General features: G+C 42.3%; 1 long non-coding RNA gene across 1 annotated transcript in view; it reads left to right on the top strand.

Annotated features, from left to right (window-relative positions):
* The first annotated feature begins 8,118 nt into the window (after nucleotides 1–8,118).
* The window catches only part of LOC139754469 (uncharacterized), a 604,696-nt gene continuing 597,272 nt past the window's right edge, over nucleotides 8,119–15,542 (top strand). Inside the window, exon 1 of the long non-coding RNA XR_011713890.1 lies at nucleotides 8,119–8,327. This is a non-coding gene — a long non-coding RNA (uncharacterized lncRNA). The remainder of the gene's footprint in view (nucleotides 8,328–15,542) is intronic.

Genomic DNA, 15,542 nt, shown 5'->3' with positions numbered 1-15,542 from the left:
AGGTCAACGTGCTGTCAATGAAATAAGCCAGGGCATGTGAAACATTTGGGGTAAACTATGGAAAGGTCTGTGGGACCTGGATGTGGATAGGAAGCTGTGGTTTCAGTGTATTACACGTGACAGCTAGAGACTGAGTGTGAATGAAAGTGGCCTTTTTTTTCATCTTTTCCTAGTGCTACCTCACTGAAGCGGGGATAGCTTGCTGACGCGGGAAACAGCAACTAAGGAGAAAGACTACTTCCCATGTATTCCCTGCGTGTCGTAAAGGGCGACTAAAAGGAGAGGGAGCGAGGGCTGGAAATCCTCCCCTCCCGTTTTTAATTTTTCAAAAGCAGGGACAAAGAGGGCCAAGTGAGGATATTCCCTCCAAGGCTCAGTCCTATGTTCTTAATGCTACCTTGCTAATGCAGGAAATGGTAAATATGTATGAAGAAAAAAGAATATATATATACATATTGTATTGCAGTGGAATTTATTAAAAAAAGGGGGTGACTGTATTATTGACTGGTTGGTAAGGTTATTTAATGTATGTATGACTCATGGTGAGGTGCCTGAGGATTGGCGGAATGCGTGCATAGTGCCATTGTACAAAGGCAAAGGGGATAAGAGTGAGTGCTCAAATTACAGAGGTATAAGTTTGTTGAGTATTCCTGGTAAATTATATGGGAGGGTATTGATTGAGAGGGTGAAGGCATGTACAGAGCATCAGATTGGGGAAGAGCAGTGTGGTTTCAGAAGTGGTAGAGGATGTGTGGATCAGGTGTTTGCTTTGAAGAATGTATGTGAGAAATACTTAGAAAAGCAAATGGATTTGTATGTAGCATTTATGGATCTTGAGAAGGCATATGACAGAGTTGATAGAGATGCTCTGTGGAAGGTATTAAGAATATATGGTGTGGGAGGCAAGTTGTTAGAAGCAGTGAAAAGTTTTTATCAAAGATGGAAGGCATGTGTGCGTGTAGGAAGAGAGGAAAGTGATTGGTTCTCAGTGAATGTAGGTTTGCGGCAGGGGTGTGTGATGTCTCCATGGTTGTTTAATTTGTTTATGGATTGGGTTGTTAGGGAGGTGAATGCAAGAGTTTTGGAAAGAGGGGCAAGTATGAAGTCTGTTGGGGATGAGAGAGCTTGGGAAGTGAGTCAGTTGTTGTTCGCTGATGATACAGCGCTGGTGGCTGATTCATGTGAGAAACTGCAGAAGCTGGTGACTGAGTTTGGTAAAGTGTGTGAAAGAAGAAAGTTAAGAGTAAATGTGAATAAGAGCAAGGTAATTAGGTACAGTAGGTTTGAGGGTCAAGTCAATTGGGAGGTAAGTTTGAATGGAGAAAAACTGGAGGAAGTAAAGTTTTTAGATATCTGGGAGTGGATCTGGCAGCGGATGGAACCATGGAAGCGGAGGTGAATCATAGGGTGGGGGAGGGGGCGAAAATTCTGGGAGCCTTGAAGAATGTGTGGAAGTCGAGAACATTATCTCGGAAAGCAAAAATGGGTATGTTTGAAGGAATAGTGGTTCCAACAATGTTGTATGGTTGCGAGGCGTGGGCTATGGATAGAGTTGTGCGCAGGAGGATGGATGTGCTAGAAATGAGATGTTTGAGGACAATGTGTGGTGTGAGGTGGTTTGATCGAGTAAGTAACGTAAGGGTAAGAGAGATGTGTGGAAATAAAAAGAGCGTGGTTGAGAGAGCAGAAGAGGGTGTTTTGAAATGGTTTGGGCACATGGAGAGAATGAGTGAGGAAAGATTGACCAAGAGGATATATGTGTCGGAGGTGGAGGGAACGAGAAGTGGGAGACCAAATTGGAGGTGGAAAGATGGAGTGAAAAAGATTTTGTGTGATCGGGGCCTGAACATGCAGGAGGGTGAAAGGAGGGCAAGGAATAGAGTGAATTGGATCGAAGTGGTATACCGGGGTTGACATGCTGTCAGTGGATTGAGTCAGGGCATGTGAAGCGTCTGGGGTAAACCATGGAAAGCTGTGTAGGTATGTATATTTGCGTGTGTGGACGTATGTATATACATGTGTATGGGGGTGGGTTGGGCCATTTCTTTCGTCTGTTTCCTTGCGCTACCTCGCAAACACGGGAGACAGCGACAAAGCAAAAAAAAAAAAAATATATATATATATATATATGTGTGTGTGTCAGAGGTGGAGGGAAGAAGGAGAAGCAGGAGACCAAATTGAAGGTGGAAGGATGGAGTGAAAAAGATTTTGAGCAAACGGGACCTGAATATACAGGAGGGTCAAAGGCGTGCAAGGAATAGAGTGAATTGGAACGATGTGGTATACCGGGGTGGACGTGCTATCAATGGATTGAACCAGGGCATGTGAAGCGTCTGGGGTAAAGCATGGAAAGTTCTGTGGGACCTGGATGTGGAAAGGGAGCTGTGGTTTCGGTGCATTATTACATAGGTAGAGACTGAGTGTGAACGAATGGGGCCTTTGTTGTCTTTTCTAGCACTACCTCGCACACAATAAAAAATAAAATAGATAAATAAATATATATTTTTTTTTTCTATTTTGCTTTGTCGCTGTCTCCCGTGTTTGCGAGGTAGCGCAAGGAAACAGACGAAAGAAATGGCCCAACCCACCCCCATACACATGTATATACATACGTCCACACACGCAAATATACATACCTGCACAGCTTTCCATGGTTTACCCCAGACGCTTCACATGCCTTGATTCAATCCACTGACAGCACGTCAACCCCGGTATACCACATCGATCCAATTCACTCTATTCCTTGCCCTCCTTTCACCCTCCTGCATGTTCAGGCCCCGATCACACAAAATCTTTTTCACTCCATCTTTCCACCTCCAATTTGGTCTCCCTCTTCTCCTCGTTCCCTCCACCTCCGACACATATATCCTCTTGGTCAATCTTTCCTCACTCATCCTCTCCATGTGCCCAAACCACTTCAAAACACCCTCTTCTAATCTCTCAACCACACTCTTTTTATTACCACACATCTCTCTTACCCTTTCATTACTTACTCAATCAAACCACCTCACACCACATACGGTACTCAAACATTTCATTTCCAGCACATCCACCCTCCTCTGCATGACCCTATCTATAACCCTTACCTTGCAACCATATAACATTGTTGGAACCACTATTCCTTATAATAACATACCCATTTTTGCTCTCTGAGATAACGTTCTTGCCTTGTACACATTCTCCAATGCTCCCAGTAACTTTGCCCCCTCCTCCATCCTGTGACTCCACTTCCATGGTTCCATCCACTGCTAAGTCCACTCCCAGATATCTAAAACACTTCACTTCCTCCAGTTTTTCTACATTCAAACTTACCTACCACTTAACTTGCCCCTTAACTCTACTGAACCTAATAACCGTGCTCTTATTCACATGTACTTACTCTCAACTTTTTTCTTTCATACACTTTACCAAACTCATTCACCAATTTCTGCGGTTTCTCAACCGAATCAGCCACTAGCGCTGTATCATCAGCGAACATCAACTGCCTCACTTCCCAAGCCCTCTCATCCAGAGCAGACTGCTTACTTGCCCCTCTCTCCAAAACTCTTGCATTCACCTCCCTATCTACCCCAACCATAAACAAATTAAACAACCATGGAGGCAGCATGCACAACCTCCGCAAACCGACATTCACTGGAATCCAATCACTTTCCTCTCTTCCTACTCGTTCACATGTCTTACATACTTGGTAAAAAAAAAGATTTACTTTTACAACCTTCCACAAAGCATCTCTATCATCCCTTCCATATACCTCCTCCAGATCCATAAATGCTACATACTAATCCATCTGTTTTTCTAAGTATTTCTCACACACATTCTTCAAAGGAAACAGATGATCCACACATCCTCTATCACTTCTGAAACCACACTGCTCTTCCCCAATCTGATGCTCTGCACATGCCCTTACCCTCTCAATCAATACCTTCTCATATGATTTCCACTCAACAAACGCAAGCCTCTGTAATTTGAACACTCGCCTTTATCTCATTTGCCTCTATACAATGGCACTATGCATGTATTCCGCCAATCCTCGGGCACTTCACCATGAACCGTACATTCATTGAATATCCGTACCAACAACTCAACAATAGTCACCCTCTTTTTTTATAAAGTCCACTGCAATACCATCCAAACCCGCCACCCAGCCGGCTTTCATCTTCCAAAAAGCTTTCACTACCTCTTCTCTGTTCACCAAATCATTCTCCCTGACCCTCTCACTTCACACACCATATCGACCAAAACACCCTATATCTGCCACTCTATCATCAAACACATCCAACAAACTTTCAAAATACTCACTCCATCTCCTCACTTCACTACTTGTTATTACCTTCCCATTAGCCCCCTTCACTGATGTTCCCATTTGTTCTCTTGTCCAATGCACTTTATTTACCTCCTTCCAAAATATCTTTTTATTATTCCTAAAATTTAATGATACTCTCACCCCAACTCTCGTTTGCCTTCTTTTTCACCTCTTGCACCATTTTTTTTTTTTTTGACCTGCTTTCTTTTATACACTCAGTCATTTGCACTATCCTGCAAAAATCATCCAAACGCCTCTCTTCTTTCACTAACAATCTTACTTCATCCCAATACTCATTACCCTTTCTAATCTGCCCACCTCCTATGTTTCTCATGCAACATGCATCTTTTGCGCAAGCCATCTCTGCTTCCCTGAATACATTCCATTACCCATACGTCATTTGCTCTCACCTGTTGCCATTCTGTACTTAGTCTTTTCTGGTACTTCCTCACACAAGTATCCTTTCCAAGCTGACTTACTTTCTTTCTCATCTTTGTTACATCCACACACATTTAGTCACCCCAATCTGGGCCTTGGAGGAGGATGAGCACTCCCCGCGTAACTCTTTCCTCTGTTTCCCCTTTTAGAAATTTGCTTACATGGAGGGGGTGGGGGAGTCGCAACCCCCCCACCCGTGCTCCCGTTCTATTTAGTCGCCTTTTACGACACGCGAGGAATGAGTGGGAAGTATAGTGAACCTTCGATTTATCGGACCTCGTTATAATTGATTTTGGATTTGATGGACAAATAATAAGGCAGTACATTAATTGATAAAAGAAAATTGATAAATCTCAAATGCCGCACCGTGCACATTCCATTTTGCACTTGTTTTTGTAGTGTGTGGTAGACTCGCTTTATTTCGGTCTCAGTCTGCCTCAAGCTATCGTGCTGTCAGATTGTATACAGTGTTTCTGTTACTTGAGAATTGTTACTTTATTCATTAACTAATTTTGCATCCTTACAATTCAAAATGGCATCAAGTGATTGTAAGAGGTGCAATGAAAGCAGGTAGTTCATCCTCTTTTTATTATAAAGAAGTATCCTTTTACAGGACTCCCCCCCCCCCTCCCCAACCCTATGACTCACTTTCGCTTCTATGGTTCCAATTGCTGCCAAGTCCACTCCCAGATATCTAAAACACTTCACTTCCTCTAATGTTTCTCCATTCAAAGTTACATCCCAACGACTTCCTCAACCCTACTGAACCTAATAATCTTGCTGTTATCAACATTTGCTGCACCTTTCTCTTTTCACACACACTTCCAAACTCAATCCCTAGCTCTGCATTTCTCTCGAATCAGCCACCAGTGCTGTATCATAGGTGAACAACAACTGACTTACTTCCCAGGTTTTCCCATCCCCAACAAACTGCATACTCGCCCTTCTCTCCGAGACTTGCATTTACCTCCCTCACCACCTCAACCATAAACAAATTAAACAACCTTGGTAATGTCTTACCTTGGTGATGTCACACACCCCTGCCTCAGACCGACCTTCAGTGGGAACCATTTACTCTCCTCTCTTCTTACTCATACACACGCCTTACACCCACACTATACATTCTTAATCTTCCACAAAGCATCTCTGTCAACCACAGATCCATAAATGCCACATAAATCCATCTCTTTCTGTAAGTATTTCTCGCACACATTCTTCAAAGCAAAGACTTGATCCACACATCCTCTACCGCTTCTGAAACCACACAGCTCCTCTCCCATCTAACTCTCTGTACATGCTTTCACTCTCTTAAATCGATTCCCTCCCATATCATTTTCCAAGTATACTCAACAAACTTATGCATCTGTAGCTTGAAGACTCACCTTCATCTCCTTTGCCTTTATACAGTGGTACTATACTTGCATTCCTCCAATCCTCTGGCACTTCACCATGAACCATTCATGCATTGAATATCCTTACCATCCAATCAACAACACCGTCACCCCCTTTCTTAATAAATTCAACTGCAATACCATCGAATTCTGCTGCCCTGTTGGATTTCATTTTCCGAATGGCTTTCACCACCTCTTCTCACCAAACCACTCTCTCTGACTCTCTCACATTGCATACCACCCCGACCTAAACACCCTGCATCTACCACTCTATCATCAAACACATTTAACATTCCTTGAAAATACTCACTCCATTACATATTACCACTTCCCCTTTTGCTCTCTTCACCAATGTTCCATATGTTCTCTTGCCTTTCGCACTTTACCTCCTTCTACAACATCTTTTTATTCTCCCTAAAGTTTAATGATACTCTCTCACCCCAACTCTCAGTTGCCTTCGTTTTCAACCCCTGCACCTTCCTCTTGACCTGCTGCTTTCTCTTATACATCTCCCAATCATTTGCACTCTTTCGTTGTAAGTACTGCCCAAACGCCTCTCTTTTCTCTTTCACTAGCAATTTTACGTCTTCATCCCACCACTTGCTACCGTTTTTAATCTGCCCACCTCCCACCTTTCACGTGCCACATGCATCTCTTGCACATACCAACACTGCTTCCCTAAATACCTGCCATTCCTCACCCACCCCTCAATTCATTTGCTCTCACCTTCTGCCATTCTACACTAAATCTCTCCTGGTATTTCTTCACACAAGCCTCCTCTCTTTTCTCCCTTATATTGTCTCATCTTTTTCTAAAACCTCTACAAATCTTCACCTTCGCCTCCACAAGATAGTGATTAGACATCCCACAAACTGTCCCTTTCAGCACATTTACATGCAGTCTCCCTTTTCGATGTTGAAAATGAGGTACTTGGCGGAAGAAGGCATTAAAGGATTCTAGAATTATACTAGCAGTGGACATTACGAATTGTTACTGTAATGTATAAAAAAAATTTCCAGAATGAATACTAGCATTCAATACAGAAGCCCCCTGAAAACTTTCATGAAAGCACAAAATTTTGTTTTGAATACTTGTACTGATTCTGCTGTTATTTCCTAAGGTTAGGTCATCTTGTAGTAAACCAACATCTAAAGTGACCAGTAATACGAGGCGGAACACTTGGTTCACACGTTCCCCACACGTAATGGACCATATGCCATAGTTGGAGAGGCCTCCAAACCATCGTTGACATTTAGGCGGACCAAAAACCTTTATTAGATGAAAGTATATATCAGGCATATAAGATGGATCTTAATGTAATGTTTCCTTGCAGGTTGTACATGCTGAAGATAAACATACTGATATGAAAGTCCAGCCTATATTGGCAGGTTCACTTCCATACTGCGTACGTCAACGTGTACAGTAAATGTAGTAGACACTGTCATGGAAGAAAGTTTAACTGTGATGGAAAATGTTGGACAAACACATTGAACTGTCCAAGAACTTTATTATGATTTGCAGCAAGTCGAGTTGGTTTATAGTAGATAGTGAAAATAGTTAACACCAATACTAAAGAACCTGCGTCCAACGCTTTAATAAGTCTTAAGAAGTATCTAGAACGTATTAAGTTTCTTACCACTTTCTTCTACGACTAAGTTATTAGCTGAACCTTCATTTTTCGGATGCTGATTGATGTAGGAAGGCTGAAAGTACCTTCTACTTTTGTAAACAGATTTTCAAAATTTCGAAACATTCTGAAATATTTTTTCAAGTACTGGAAAATTCGGCTTACATTTTTTTGCTCCATTAGATTTCTATTGATTTTTTGATTATTTTTCTTTGGCGATTAGAAAGTGCGCCTTCCTTGAATTACGTCAAACTATTTGATTCTCAAGTTTTTATGATTGAAAAAAAAAAGTCATTAACCCAGAAGCTCGGTTGACTCGTGTGTTGGTAACACTGGAAGTGCACGTCAGACGACACGAGTCCGGCTACTGTGGTGCACGTCACACGGATGGCGGCGGGTTATACGAATATTTTGTGCGTTTGTGAATCAGTGATATGGTTTAATCGATGCAATATTGTTTGAAGATGAACTGTCTGGAGATCTTAGTTTAAACGGTGTCTGTGAACGTGAAAGAATTGTGAACAAAACGGGATGGAAAACGTCATGTTTGCTCTGCAGACGTCATGAGGTAAGAGTACTTGAATTCATCTAAGGCTGTTACTAGTGATTATAGTATTTGCATTGTCTCTGTGTAATTTGGAAGTAGTTGTCGCAAACTTGAGTCCATAATATTTACATTTGGGATGTATTACCGTTCTAAGTAGCTTATTTCATTGGCTGGAACGTAATTGATTTTTTTTCCCCCCGACTAATGAGACGATGGGCTAAAGTGATTGATTAAATGTCATTTGGCCGTAGTGGGCCGTCGTAGATCTGTTGTGCTTGAAGGCAGCACCCTACCTAATCTGACAGTTTCATTGCCAGTCATAAACAATTATTGTTATGCATTGATGATTATTTTTAATGGTCAGCCATTTTGTATATACAAATGGTGCTACAGCAGAACTCAAATTGTGTATTGCATCACACAGCGAGCCTTCATGAGGGTGTTTCATGTTTTACAAAGACGCAGTTAAAGATGTTCCCGTGACAGTCTTGTGTCATGACTTGCAAGGTATAACACGAGATACCACGTTGTTTACTTTGATGATAATGATCACGCCTCCAGTCCTGACGTCAATGCATTGTTGTGGATGATGGCTGCAGATTGCAAATGGCGTCCTGGTAAGTTATTTGGGAGAATCAGTTTCTTAAAGAGTTTAATCTTACATGGGATAAAGAAGCCATATTAGCATTATGTTACTACGGCAGTTACAGTGGTGTGTTTGGTTCACCAACATAGATTTTGTATACAAATTATACAGTTTTTGTTGCAATTATTTTTCGTCCCAATCTGAACGTGACAACACTTGGAAAACTGCTGTAATTACTTTTCAGTACGTTGGCAATGTCTCAGATTTTCTTCGTAAAATGAGTAGATAGTTTTTATTCTTCACATGATGAGGGTACCTGGGGGACAGTTACTTCAGGGAACTGAGAGTTTCTGTCAAATATATCTCAGCCACAGGGGTGGGGATCCTAGATCTTCGTAGACTTGGTTAGGTTGTGTTTCTAAGGGATTTGGCTTACCTCGAAAAATCTGAGTAACTTGTAGATCTATATGTATTTCACCTTGGGAGAAATGCCATACAACACAGGCAGGTATCCAGGATTTAGTTGTTGTTGGGGGAGGGGGGGGATTGAGAATTACGAGCCCGCCTAGATAATGATTGGACCCTTAGAGTTTTTTTTTTTTTATGTTTAATCACCGCTATTATAATTCTTAAAACGGAATACAGCCGTTGAAGTAAATTTATGAGTCCGAGGACCCTACTTCAGTGAATCTTTAACATATACTATGTTACATAAGACGTCAGATAGCTGTTTCATGTTTATTTTCGATGAGAACATGTTGTTACAGACGAAGAACACTTCATTTTAGAAAAATGTTACTTTAGTCAGAATATTAGCTACTAGTGTATATCAGTGAAATCAGTTAGACACGCCTATGTTTATTTTTCTTATGGAGGAACTAGGAGAATCAGCTGTCGTAAAAGATGTAGTAAATATTTATCGTTATCAGTGTTATTGTACACAGTATAGCTGAAGGGGGATGATCACTCCCCCATCCACCCGTGTCAGTGCAACATTAAGGTATGGCCACACCAACATAGCACTCACTTCTCGGAGTAATTAGCGACGTATGTCTTCCCAAGTAAGCCATGACTTAATGTAGATTACCGAGGAAACCACAGCTTAACCTTGGTTTGGTTAGGTATCACACAGTATCACACTTTCTTGAACCTAAACACAGTATGTTAATGTAGGTAATGCACATTTTAAAATGTAATTATTCTCAACCTTTGTAACCTTTAAAAAGTAGAAGTTCGTAAAGAACACTTATGTCTCAGTATTGCCACAGTTGAAAGTGTTACATCATATTAGTGCCGTACTAGACTACCATACTTCATTTAAACTTGTGGAAGCATCTCTGTGAACACTACAATTGTCACACAAGGAATGATTGTGTAAGAAAATGTACACCACGTTTCTACCACAGTAGGTGCCACACGTGAGCGTCTCCGGTCACAAATAGCCATTACATGCAACCGCTCAGCTTTCGAGTGATGTCACATTATCCCAAGAACATGATATGAGCTTTTACATTGTGTTTGTAAGAAATACATTCTCTTACTATGCCTGAATTTTCGTCTCGTGCCCCTTTGTGCCTTTTTGCATCATATCAGTAAGATATGCTTTCCCTCGTAATCACTTAAGTTGGAATATTGTACATTCCGAGTATGTAATATACCTGCGTCTTATGTATCATGCCTTTGTCGCTTATTGGTTATATGAGTTTTTACAATGAATCATTATGATTTATGACTGTGCAGTTTTGATTTTTTTCATGGCCATTCATTTATTCTTCGTCGTGATTCACACGTCATTCTAAAACTACAGACTAGCTCATTGTCTTCCCCCGAATTTGTCTTTAGTGGTGAAGTAAAAGCAGACATGCCAAGTCCCCCACAGCGTGTGAGACGTACACAATCACTTGGAGGTCTCCTGTTCTTGGGGAAGGGGACATATGTGTCCCGCATGGTCAACATTCTTCGCTTACAAAGCAAACGCTTAGGTTTGGTTCCTGTGATGTAAGATGAATATTTTTTTGTACGTTAAAGATTTTGGTTGTCATTATAGTGCTTATATTGACATTATTTAGATGTGAATGTGGTTTAGCTTGTGCTTCACTTCTGATATATGCAGTTTCTTATTCTTAGCAATATTTTTTGTGGTACTTTTGAGGGTGAATTTTGCAACGTTTGCAAGTGTGAGTTGGCATTGATGGATGTGGGCCGTCCAGCTGGCCTTAGGCAACGTCCTGGTGTTCTTGGGACTGTATGATGGATTTTTAATCACACTGGCTGTTCTTGAGGCTTTCTGCCCATGCTGGTCTCGAGTCATCGGTGAGGCAAGTTACATATACTTTGTAAGACATAAAGTGGTATGTCTTAGTACACTTTCTAGAATTTTGTCTTGTACTAGAAAGAACCCTTGCATTTGGCTGAAGGTCGTCCCGCGATTCATTTCGCCAAAATCTTCCTCTTTCAGGATCTCCCAACTTGGCAGCTCTGAATAAGGTTAAGTGACTGTAGGGCTTGGCTAAAAGTTAAGGGAAATGTCATTGAGCTGATAGATTGTTTAAGAATATATAGATTTTAGTTTATACCCACCTAGAAACTGTTGCACTTTATTTAATACAGACCCGATCTGTATTGACATGTATGAAATTGGAGATTGTAAACGTCAAAAAATCCTGATATGGCCCTTCTATATGCTTACGTTCTTTGTATAATAATGATAGTGATTATTATTATTATACCAGAAAATGCAAATGTGAATGAAATAATAATAATAATAATAATAATACTAATAATAATAATTATTTTTTTTCCTTTTTTTTTTTTTGCTTTGTCGCTGTCTCCCGCGTTTACGAGGTAGCGCAAGGAAACAGACGAAAGAAATGGCCCAACCCACCCCCATACACATGTATATACATACGTCCACACACGCAAATATACATACCTACACAGCTTTCCATGGTTTACCCCAGACGCTTCACATGCCCTGATTCAATCCACTGACAGCACGTCAACCCCGGTATACCACATCGATCCAATTCACTCTATTCCTTGCCCTCCTTTCACCCTCCTGCATGTTCAGGCCCCGATCACTCAAAATCTTTTACACTCCATCTTTCCACCTCCAATTTGGTCTCCCACTTCTCCTCGTTCCCTCCACCTCCGACACATATATCCTCTTGGTCAATCTTTCCTCACTCATTCTCTCCATGTGCCCAAACCATTTCAAAACACCCTCTTCTGCTCTCTCAACCACGCTCTTTTTATTTCCACACATCTCTCTTACCCTTACGTTACTTACTCGATCAAACCACCTCACACCACACATTGTCCTCAAACATCTCATTTCCAGCACATCCATCCTCCTGCGCACAACTCTATCCATAGCCCACGCCTTGCAACCATACAACATTGTTGGAACCACTATTCCTTCAAACACCCATTTTTGCTTTCCGAGATAATGTTCTCGACTTCCACACATTCTTCAAGGCTCCCAGGATTTTCGCCCCCTTCCCCACCCTATGATCCACTTCCGCTTCCATGGTTCCATCCGCTGCCAGATCCACTCCCAGATATCTAAAACACTTTACTTCCTCCAGTTTTTCTCCATTTAAACTTACCTCCCAATTGACTTGACTTATTATTATTATCATATTCATGAATGCTGTTGACTGGGTGGGATTCGGTATTTATTTCTAGGGTTTTGTTGTGGGCACTGGGAAGCATAGAGATGTGGTGGACAGCTCGGTTAGGTTAGGGGTGTTAAAGTTGAGTAAAATGAATTACATATGCTTTATTTTCTTCGCTCATCTCTAAATATATGTTTGTGATCATATCTTGTTTATAGTTGTGTGCATAGGATTGTCAGTATGACAAGGTATACCCCGTGTATAGAACATGCAGCAATAAACGAATAAACTGCTGTTAACGAACTAATTTTTGAATGCTTAGTAAACGATGTATTCGTACTGGCTTCGGTAAATTGATACATCTGTGGTTACTACCTAAGTGGTTAAGCTATTTTCCATTACTCACAACCTTTTCATTTTCATGGGCACTGCCCAACATTCTGTGTAAGGTACAGTTGGAAAAATCGAAATATTTCTATATTTGGATTCATCCTACACCTGCTGTATATTGGTTTGAGTGTATCGCAGAACATGCTATACTCGATCTGGTTAACCAGTATCCTACAAAGGTTTGATTAGAGGGACCAGATAAAATGTTAGTAAACTAGTTTCGTTTGCAGTAAGAACTTTCACCGTACAGGCTATTCGCTGTCTCGATAAGCTTCTGTCGTGGACTAACTCTTATAAGCGTCGCTTACATTTTCAGTTTGAATGTTGTTTTCACTGGAAAATAATTAGACCTTCGTTCCCTGTGATAGACCTTGTGCCTAACAAGTATCGGTGGTGTTATTTCTGCTTTTCACTGGTATCTTCACATTTATTTTTCCCCCGAAAACCAAGGGCCCAAATTTCCAACGAAGGGCAGTTTTCACGGCTGGCGCATCTTTTTGTTGGGAGGGTTGCTAATAAGTAACATTTGTGCGTAGTTCAGTAAACACTAATAATAGAGTAGGCTGCTGCATAGCTTGGAGATAACGAGTGTTGAAGTAATTTACTTTGGCAACATTATTGGGAAATTGGCAGTTTGGTTTGCTTTAAACCTGACAGATACCTGTAAGTATGTTGGAAGAGTACAATGATAATTTCCTTTAAAAAAGGCAATACTTAGACACCGTTGTTAACTCAAACCTATATTGGTACTGAACTTATTTTATCGGTTGTTACGTTCATAGACTTTGATAAAATGTATTATAGATATGATGTAGATGATGTTGGTAATTGATAGTGGCAGTGCTAATGGCAGATGATGCTGATGAAGCATTGATATTGGTGATTACCAGGAGATGATTATGGGAGAGATGCTGGCAAAAGGTGATGATGATAGTAATGTAAGCAGGAGCTGATGATGGAAGGGTTGTCAGTGGGAGTTAATGATGTTAATAGCAGTTGATGATAGAGGTGATGTTGGTAAGAGTTGATGAAAATGATATTGGCAGTGATGTTGGCAATATTTGATGACAGCGATACTGACACGAGTTGATGGTAAGGGCAGTAAAGCTGGCAAGAGTTGATGGCATAGACGTTGACGAGTTGATGGCATAGACGTTGACAAGAGTTAGTGACGTTAGCGATGTTGGCGAGAGTTGGTGATGGAAGTAATTTTGGCTCGAGTTAATGATAGCAGTGATGTTAGCGAGAGTGGCTGGTTAGGAAGGATGGCAGGTCATATGATTATTTCTGGGGCAGCTGGTGAGCGGGTCATCGATGATTCCCATTGTTAGATTGCTAGAAACCCAGAGCGAATGTAGATCCAAGGGAAAGTTACACCTTCGTTTTTATCAGTACGCGAGTTTATGAATGGTGCTCACGATAGGAAGCACTGTGGTAAGGGACTTGATCCTGTGCGCCAGTACAGAGGGAGGCACGGCTGCCGAGGCAAGGCCCAAATACAGGTAACTGTAGAGAGAGTTGTTGCTTTCTCAGGTCGTTCCGGAATGCCACGCAACGGTGCCATCAGCAGAACCTCCTGGCAGTGCCCCTATTACTGTCCGTATCGGGGAACTCCGTGGCGCTGTCTGATCCTTCTGGTAACTTCTTGCTCCCGGTGCTGACCCTGTCACAAACCCTAACCACGTCATTGTTTGTGGTGGTGCAGTGTTAGGGATGTAAGTCCACTCCAACAGCCTCCGTAGGTCACTGTTTGTGGTGGTACAGTGTTAGGGATGTAGGTCCACTCCAACACCCTTCCTGGGCCAGTGTTTGTGGTGGTACAGTGTTGGGGATGTAGGTCCACTCCAACACCCTCCGTGGGCCAGTGTTTGTGGTGGTACAGTGTTAGGGATGTAGGTCCACTCCAACACCCTCCGTGGGCCAGTGTTTGTGATGGTACAGTGTTGGGGATGTAGGTCCACTCCAACACCCTCCGTGGGCCAGTGTTTGTGGTGGTACAGTGTTAGGGATGTAGGTCCACTCCAACACCCTTCCTGGGCCAGAGTTTGTGGTGGTACAGTGTTGGGGATGTAGGTCCACTCCAACACCCTCCGTGGGCCAGTGTTTGTGGTGGTTCAGTGTTAGGGATGTAGGTCCACTCCAACACCCTCCCTGGGCCAGTGTTTGTGGTGGTACAGTGTTAGGGATGTAGGTCCACTCCAACACCCTCCGTGGGCCAGTGTTTGTGGTGGTACAGTGTTGGGGATGTAAGTCCACTCCAACACCCTCCGTGGGCCAGTGTTTGTGGTGGTTCAGTGTTAGGGATGTAGGTCCACGCCAACACCCTCCCTGGGCCAGTGTTTGTGGTGGTACAGTGTTGGGGATGTAAGTCCACTCCAACACCCTCCGTGGGCCAGTGTTTGTGGTGGTTCAGTGTTAGGGATGTAGGTCCACTCCAACACCCTCCGTGGGCCAGTGTTTGTGGTGGTACAGTGTTGGGGATGTAGGTCCGCTCCAACACCCTCCCTGGGCCAGTGTTTGTGGTGGTACAGTGTTAGGGATGTAGGTCCACTCCAACACCCTCCGTGGGCCAGTGTTTGTGGTGGTACAGTGTTGGGGATATAGGTCCACTCCAACACCCTCCGTGGGCCAGTGTTTGTGGTG

Source organism: Panulirus ornatus, chromosome 17 (genome assembly GCF_036320965.1).
Source record: "Panulirus ornatus isolate Po-2019 chromosome 17, ASM3632096v1, whole genome shotgun sequence".
NCBI classification, from domain to species: Eukaryota; Metazoa; Arthropoda; class Malacostraca; order Decapoda; family Palinuridae; genus Panulirus; species Panulirus ornatus.
The sequence above is the reverse complement of the archived record's forward strand: the minus strand, read 5'-3'. Positions and strand labels throughout refer to the sequence as shown.